Here is an 8845-nt window from a genome sequence, read left to right as displayed (position 1 = left end):
TAACAGGAGTTGCAGATACATGTGCTTCCCTTTTCATGGCAGGTCAAAGATGAAATTTGATTATGCTTTGGATTGTGTGGTTTGCCTCTCGAAATTCTTTTTTTTATATATGAAGTAGTAGGGGATTGTTAGGAGGGCTGGTCTGTCTCCATGTTTTTTTGTTGCTGCTATTGTTGAGACACAGTCTCACTCTGTCTCCTTGGGTAGAGTGCAGTGGCTTCACTGTAGCTAACCACAACCTCCAACTGTTGGGCTCAAGAGATCCTCCTGCCTCAGCCTCCTGAGTAGCTGGGACTACAGGCCCATGCCGCAATGCCCCGCTGGGTTTTTTTTCCTGTCTCATTTTGGTTGAGACAGGGGTCTCACTCTTGCTCAGGGTAGTGTTCAACTCCTGAGCTCAAGCAATCCTCCTGCCTAGGCCTTCCAGAGTGCTAGGATTATAGGCCTGAGCCACTGCCTCAGGCCACCTCTTTAAATTCCTTGCTAGTCTTTACTAGCGCTGTGCTGCTTAGGGCTGCCAAAGTGCCTGCCCTTATTTAAGAGATGCAGGTGCACCTGTCTTCCTTTATAAAGGAGCTGGCACTGGGAAAAATCAAAGGAGTTCTGCACCATGGGGAAGAAGCAGCTAAAGACGGAGGCAGCTCCACAGTGTGAGCTAAGTAAGTAGCCAGCAGGTATGCAACAGCCCAGGGAAGCTGCCCAGCTGAGCACACCTGGAAGGGTGACAAGAACTGCTCCAGCCATTTTATTTTCTAGTTTTAGCAGAAGTTCCCAAAGGAAAGGTTCTGGTCTGGAGGGACTCTGTCAAGCCTTTCTGAAACTCCACAGATGCGTTGTAGAGAGATTCTCAGAACTAATTTGTGCATTTTCTTTTCTCTCCAGGAGAAATTCTGTCTGGAAACTAACCTGCTCCAGGAAGCAGATGATGCTTGGCCCAGTTTTGTTTTTGTATTTGGTTTGATTCTGGTCTCTGAGCTTGTTTTCACTTTGCACTTTATTTGTATATTTCTCTTTGTAGTTCACCCGCCTTTCCTCATATCTTGGACTCTCTTACTAACTAATACAATTTTCTCCTAGCAGCGTTTTACTTGAAGAAAGAAGCTCGGTTATCTTTAATGCTGTAAACGGTGGTGGTGGCGTGTCTAAGAATTTTTTGGTAGCTTTAAATGACATTGTAGAAAATGAGGGTGACTTGTCAGACCATTTATTCTCCCCACTTCACCAGTTTGACAGTCATCTTCAAAGCAAGTCTCGGGTGGCTGTGAGGCTGAGGCTGGGGATGGAGTGGGATTGCTTTTGGCTAGGTAGGGATCAAGTCTCAGGAGAAGTGAGGCAGCTAAGTGGGATGGAGGAAAACAATTTACAACCGGGGATTGGGAGTAGCACAGCTGAGGCGGTCGAACTGGCTACACTAGCTGATGTTTCGTGGTTCCTCCCAGGTGTGTGGTGCTCTTGGTGGGGCAGCAGATACTATGATGTGGCTCTGGGGGCGACAGTTAATAGTCCTGCCAGGTGGCTATACTTTATAGGGTGGAGCTGTACCTGGTAGAGTTCGGCCTCCAGAAGAAAAGGACTTGATTGTCAGTACCTGACGTGAGGCCGCGGCGAACTACGGCCAGGAGTCTCATCTCTCCTCAAGCCGCCGTCTGGTGGGAACTTCCAAATACTTGCGCCCTGTGAGCGGGACGAGGGCAAGGAGCAGCCCTGTGGGATGCAGCACTGGCCCAGACGGTAGGGGCCCGCCCCCAGCCCGACCTTAATGTGGGAGGAACCTCATATTTGGTTGGCTGGCCAATCGCATGGCGTCGTCGGGGAATCCAGCCAGTAGGAATGTGCGGCTGCCGTCCTGTCAGCCAATCGCAGGGAGTGCAGGGGGTTGGCCAGCTTGGCGCAGGCTGTGGTATCATGGAGCCGCTGGCGCAGGGACATCGTGTGAGGTGGTTGCGGAGCTGTTAAGGTGAGGCGTGGGCAAGGTCAGGGGTCACAGCACTCGCTGTCTCCCGGCATGCGGGGAGGGGAGCAGGGGGGCTTGATGGCTGGCCTGGGACGCGCTCCGGGACTAGTGTGGGGCACCGGCGCTCCGTGCGGGGCTTCAAGGCGAGGTGTGGGCAACGAGAGCCTGAGACACGCGGCGCTGGGTCCAGGGGACTGATGAAGCCAGATTATTTGAAGGAAGCGGGAGAGGAGGGCGCCGGAGCGGGGTTGTGAGGAGCGAACGCCGGTGGTCGCTGGGGCCTCACCCCTTCCCCGCTGCGGCCTAGGACAAATGGCCCGACTGGCGCGCTGGACGCGATGGCGCGCCGGGACCCACGATCCAGCGGGGCCGATTCTAGTCAACGGCGCGGAAGAGGCCGACGGGCACAGGGCAAGGTCTCTCGCTGCAGCCTTAGCAGTGGAGCCGCGGGCCCTGTCTGCTCCCTGGGGCATCTCGCCGCCCCACTTAAACCAAAACACTCCTTTAGTCCAGCCGACACCATGGAGCGCCTTCCGTGTGAAGGGCCTGGGCAGGCGGCGAGGTAGTTGTGTGTAGATTGGTTTTAGGGCTGTTTGTGCAGCTCTCAGGCCCCCTCTGGATTCCAGGCTCCAGGAGAAGGGTATTTCTGTAGGGGCATATTATGGATGAGTGGGCTGGATGCCTCTCCAGCTGTTAGGAGTGAAATGTCCCTTTGAAAGCTTTTGCTTTTTGATATTATGCCTTTACATTCTTTTTCCCTTTTGGCTTCCTCCAAATTCCCGATCTCATGTATCAGACTATTTCAAAGAGCTTCATTAGGGGAGATTGAGGAACTTGGGCTTGAGTTTCCTGTGTGTAAAATGAAGACATTCTCATGTTGTCCATGCTTTCAAAGGGGTGTTATGAAGTTAAAGGCATGTGACATCTCTCTGAAGTGGAAAGCGAAAGCAAAAATTATATGGAAGGAGAGCTCACAGGGGAGAAAGGCTTCTGGAAACTTTTGCTGGCATAACTTTAGTGAATGTTGGTGAAGACAGGGGAAAGCTGTGTTTCTCTTGACTTCTGTGGAGTGTGAGGCATGACCAGTTTGCATCACTTCTTGGCTGTGTCAACCTCTGAGCGAGTTACTTGCAAGTTACTCTTTGTTCTTTCATTCCACATACTTAAAATGGGGATTGATAATATCAATCTTATAGGGTTGTTGGTGAGTATTAGTTAAGACACATAAAGTTTTTAGAACAGTTCGTGGCATGTAGGAGTTTTTGTTATTTTATGTGCCTTCTTTCCCCTTAAAGTTTCTAAACTAAAGAATTCTGACCTTACTATTTTTTCTTTGCTCAGAATCCCATGACCTATTGCCAGTGAACCCTTAGGCCTGTGCTTTCCATGAACATCATTACCTTTGATCTGAGGGTATGGTGTAATTTACATGTGACTGGAGGCTTTTTCTGCTGGGTGTTTTATTAAATAGGGTGGAAATTATCATTATACTAAGTCATTTATTCTGATACCCATGTTGGCTAAATGAAACCTGAGAACTTTGGCTGTTTATTTTTTCACTGAACAATATTTCATTCACAGTCTTGCTTGGCCTGGGCAGTTTCTTTTGGACCCAATCCCAAAAGGCCACGATTGCAGCATACTTGGTTTCTCATGTTTCCGGAAAGCCTGTGGGACTCAGAAGGGGAATTTCTGGGTAGCCTGGCAGCACTTCTTGTTAAGGAATGGGGAAGGTTCGTATAAAGCTAATCTTACTTTACTATTAGGAAATCAGCAGTGGTCCTTGGATTCCTCTACAGAGTTACTAAGCAGCTTTGGTTCAGTTTTGACTCACTGAAGTTTAGAGAATGGAATCTACAAAGTGAGATCTTTTCTGTTTGACTTTCAGTGCTAAGAGTTTGGGTGGGTGCTGTTGAATCAAAGACATCTTTAATTCTCTGCTTCCTCAGCATGCAGGTAAATACAAATGTCTGCTGACAGATATATGCCCTTTCTATGGGCTTAAAAATCCCTTTCAAATTCTCTCGGTGCTATCTGGGAGACCCCAGTGGAAGACTGTTTTGTCTTCTAGTTTTTCCCTTCGAGGAAACTGCTATTTGTACTCTTAGCATTATTAAGAACTAATCACAAAATGAGAAACATTGAGTTTATGAAAAAGAACACTGCTTACTTACTGTAGCAGCTTGCTGGCCAGATTTCGCTGAAGTACAGATGGTGTAAGTGTAGTTATTTAGCTTTGGAATAAAACAGTTTAATCCTTCTTTAGGGTTGAAGTTGACTGTTGGCTTGGTAAGAACGATGAATAGTGTTTTGAAATCTTTCTATTTGTGTTTCAGAAAGGAGACAAGGGAATGACACTCAGTGTTGAGTGTGTTTGAGGCAAAAAGGGAAAGCTGCTGCCCTAATATTGTCATCATTATCGTGTCTGGGCCTCTGTGATTTGAATAAGATATTTTGGAAAAGAAGGCAGGGGCATTTGAACGGGCAGAATATAAGGAGTTAGAAGACCTAGACCATGGTCAGGCAGAGTGACTAACATCTGTAGTCCCAGCTACTTGCATGAGAGGATCACTTGAGGTCAGGAGTTTCCCCCGTCTTCAAAAGAAAAAATATTAATTGGCCTCCGGAAACAGAAAGAAGAGCCATCCAGGTATCATTGGGAATATTCTGGATAAAGTGAATCAACATATATTTATTATAAAGTATATTTTAATGAAATCAGAATGGAATATAAAACAATTGGCCAGGAATGACAAAAATATATTTATTGTGTAACTCCTCTTTCATTTTCAATTTAAGGTCAGAGTAATTTATATTTTCTAGTATAAAGACCAAAGTTTCTACTAAAGACATAGGTAGGGAAATTAGGTTTCTCAGTCTTGTTTTTGTACTATTGCTGGCAGGTCATTTTGTGTGGGGTTTTTGTTTGTTTTGGTCTCATCTCTAATAATCTGGTGTCTGTTAAAACTAGGTAACAAAAGGAGAAGGCTACAAGTTAATTATTAAAATTTTAGTAGGTTCTAAAGACCAGAAGGAGGCTTGTACAAGGGTGGAGAATCTTAGTATCTTGTAGTATGTGTTATCTGTCTACATATAATCTTTCTTTGCTTTGAAAAAAGAAACTGAGGAAAATATGTACTTAGTCAGTCTACATTTGGGGGCCAATATCTGTCATTAGAATAAATGGATTGAATAAAATCTAATGATACTCATTCTTCATGTTGCCAGTAAAAAGCTGCTTTTTTTTTTTTTTGAGACAGAGTGTCACTCTGTTGCCTGGGCTAGAGTGCCATGGCATCAGCATAGCTCACAGCAACCTCAAACTCCTGACCTCAAGTGATCCTCCTGCTTCAACTTCCCAGAGTGCTAGGATTACAGGCGTGAGCCACTACTCCCGGCCTGTCATGGGGTCTTGGACACCATCACTTCTGAGTTAGGTATAGGACAATAAAGGAGGCAGTTAATCTCTAGCGAAGATCAGTGCTTAGAAGAGGGGAAGGTCTGGTCTCTGGTGTCTCCTAGTCATTTACAGAAGAACAATGAGGAAGAGAGTTAAAGTATAAGCAGAATTGCAAACATGCTATGTGACTCGGTTTCCCAGGCTTAACTCGCCCCTTTGCATAATAAATTTGGAGGGTCCTGAAATTTTATTTTCTCTTAGGGTCCCAGATCTGATTTGTAGTTTCTAATTTATTGCAGGTTAAGATAACCTGATAAGCTGGCATATTACAGTTATACGTAAAACAAAAGTAAGAAGGCCTTGGGGAGTGTAAAGGTGCTGTGCTATGATTGGAATCCAAGGGAGTGCTGGTACTCTGAGTGGTCAGACATATACATCCCATTGAATGAGGTGCTATCATAGCTGGCTGAAATAGGGTTTGGGTTTAGCCAGTGTTATTGGGGTCTCGTGTGTAGCCATCTGGTGGCTTAAAATGTGGCAGGAGAGACTTGGCCAAGAGACTTGGCCAAGCCTCCTTCTGTCCATTGTAATATAATACTTGACATTAGTAACTCTAGAGAGGAAAGATTGTGTTTTCCAAATTAGGAGGTGGTGGTGTATTTTATACATCACAAGACAGGTGTAAACCTAAAAACTTCTTTCAGATCTGAATTCTGTAATTCTATCAGGTAGGTATAGACTATGTTGGTAGATAGATTTACGCAAAAAAGAAAGTAGGGGGTCGATCAGATAGGAGCAACATAAGGGACAAGAGTGAAAAAGAGACTAGATTTAAGCAGGAAAAGGTGGTTAAGAGAGGCTTCATCACCTTTTCAGTAGGATAGTTATTGGGATTTAATGGTGGGGGGAATGAATACATACTACCTTGTCCTTCTCCTTCTAAATTTGGAATGAACTGATAAGTAGTTTCCATAATAAGTAGATAGAAATGTTCAAAATCAGCCTTATTGCTGAGGCTGACTGGAGAATATGCCGTAAATCTGTGGCCAAATGGGCTTGCTAATCTCTCCCCCTCCCCCCAATTACACTTAACAGACGCTGGACATCTGAGAACCCCACCCCCACCTCCATCCCCACACCCCTGCAAGTTACTTGTAGGACCTAGGGAAGTGCTGGAATCCCACAGACCTAATCCTGCTGGTGCTTTGGCTCCCCTTGAGATCCCAGGAGGGGCTGGGCCATGGGTGATTAGTTTCTTTTCCTGCTTGTCAGAGGGTTGGAGAATGAGGCCTGGAACATTGTAGATGAAATCTTTCCTTAGGAAAATTTGAGGCTGCGAAATAGTGGCGCTCCGCTACTAGTATGCTGGTATGGTGCTTTTCCCCACTCTTTCCAGAAGGTTGATCCTTGGGCTTAAATTGTTAGAGCAAAGACAGTTGTAGATCTTTGTCCATAAAATTGGGGGAAAACAGTTTGGTTTCAAACGTTTGGAGTAATCTGGAGGCAAAGGCAGATATGGGTAATTGCCTAGCAGCCTCTCTGTGGACGATTATTAAAAAGTATTTGTCTGTCCCACTACAATACCTTTGCTTCAATTTGGGTTTGAAGTCTTGCCAGCAAAAATGTGACTAAAGACTTTTCTATTTTTGTTAAATATCTCTTAATCATATTCTGAAAACTGTAATTATTTTCAAGGTTATCTAATTCAGTAGAAGAATTATTCTTTTCACATAGTAAGGGTTCAGTCATAGAGAGTAACAAAATGCTGGTTTTGAACTTGTTAGTATATTCTTGCTCATTCTCCCTCCCTTTTCTCCTTTCCAGAATCCTATTCCAAGAACTTGGGCACTCAGATACCCACCATGGTGTTGGGTCCTGAACAGAAGATGTCAGATGGTAATTTACAGCTTTGTGTTGTCTAATTTTTATTTGGAATTAGGCTTATGTCAGAACCAGAAATGTACCGTATTTTCCCTCTCGTCATCTATTCCAATAACTCCATTCAGCAGTCACCATCTGGTGACTTAGATTGTAAATGAGAATGGATTTGTAACCACAGAGACCTGCCTTCATACCTTATTTCCAATTCTGAGTTGAGCTAAGATTAGCTACAAGTTTGGTTTCTATAGAAGTAATCTTGCAAAGGCAGTAGTATTCCCAGACCTGGCATGATAACCTCTGGAGTGCTTTGGCTGCTGGTGGCACTTCCTGATGTTTCAGGTGTGTATGGAGCAGTAAAATACCTGGCAAGTGCCTTATACCTGCATTTGACTGGAGCTTCTTGAGGGTTTTGACTATTTCTTCCTAAATCTGAGCTTCCCCTTAGGAATTTCTATTCCTTTTCTGTAAATTTCCTCATGAATTCAGGGCCACTTAATTAAGGTGATGTGGGTCAGTTCCCTGTAGAAAGAAAGCCCTTGCTTTTCTAATCGGAGGTTATAAGGATTTATTAGAAATGCAGAGATTAGAACATTGTGATTCAAAATAGCCATTTGATGGCTGCAGCAAACTGGGCTTTATATATTCTGGTGGATTATCCCTCTTCTCCCAGACCTTCCCCCTCCCTGCATTTAAGATTAGCTGCAAATGCAGAACTTGGGGAAACACTGATGTCAGTGGGAGATGAGCCCCGGTATCACAAGGGTGATACCCCGTGACCAGCAGCAAGCACTTCACTGCAAGCCTTAGTCAGGGTGCAAAGGGTTCCTGCTTGGTGGTTTCCCTGCAGCTTCAGATTTTAGCCTGAACTGTGGCAGGGTTTTGCAGCTTCCATATTTTTTGAGAAACCTGATGGAGGTATAATGTCCCGGGACGATTCTCTGAGTAAGCGCTTCCCTATAATGGGGGTAGAGTGTGCATTGCACTGGACGGACCTGGTTTTTTTCTTTTTAAAAGTTAGGATTTTAGGTTACCAGTGGGGCAGGTCTGGAAATGTTATATTTTGAGCTCTAGGTATCAGTGTTTTTAGAGGAAAATGAAATGGTTCTACAAATTACCAAGTAAGAATACAAGTGAGGAAGTAGGAAAACCAGTGTGAAATTAGTGTTAAAACTGATCTAGAGCTGAGTGACTGGAGGAGAGGAGTGAGAGGGAACTTTTTTAGTGTAGGCTTTTTTGTAATTCTTGACATGTGAATGTATTACCTATCCAAAAAATATATTTAAAAATATAGATAAGGCTGGGTACAGTGGCTCATGCCTATAATTCTAGAAGACCTGGTGGGAGGATCGGTTGAGGCCAGGAGTTTGAGACCAGCCTGAGCAACATAGTGAGACCTTGTCTCTACAAAAAAAATATTTTCTTTAATTAGCTGGGCATAGCAGTGAATGCCTGTAGGTCCTGGCTACTTCGGAGGCTGAGGCAGGAAGATCACTTGAGCCCAAGAGTTTTAGGTTGCTGTGAGCTACAACAATGCCACTGCACTCTAGCCTGGGTAACAGAGCAAGACCCTGTCTCAATAAAGAAAAAGAAAAAAATATAAAAATAAACTA

The sequence above is a fragment of the Propithecus coquereli genome, unplaced genomic scaffold (genome assembly GCF_000956105.1).
Source record: "Propithecus coquereli isolate 6110/MARCELLA unplaced genomic scaffold, Pcoq_1.0 Scaffold111, whole genome shotgun sequence".
Taxonomy (NCBI): Eukaryota; Metazoa; Chordata; class Mammalia; order Primates; family Indriidae; genus Propithecus; species Propithecus coquereli.
The sequence above is the reverse complement of the archived record's forward strand: the minus strand, read 5'-3'. Positions refer to the sequence as shown.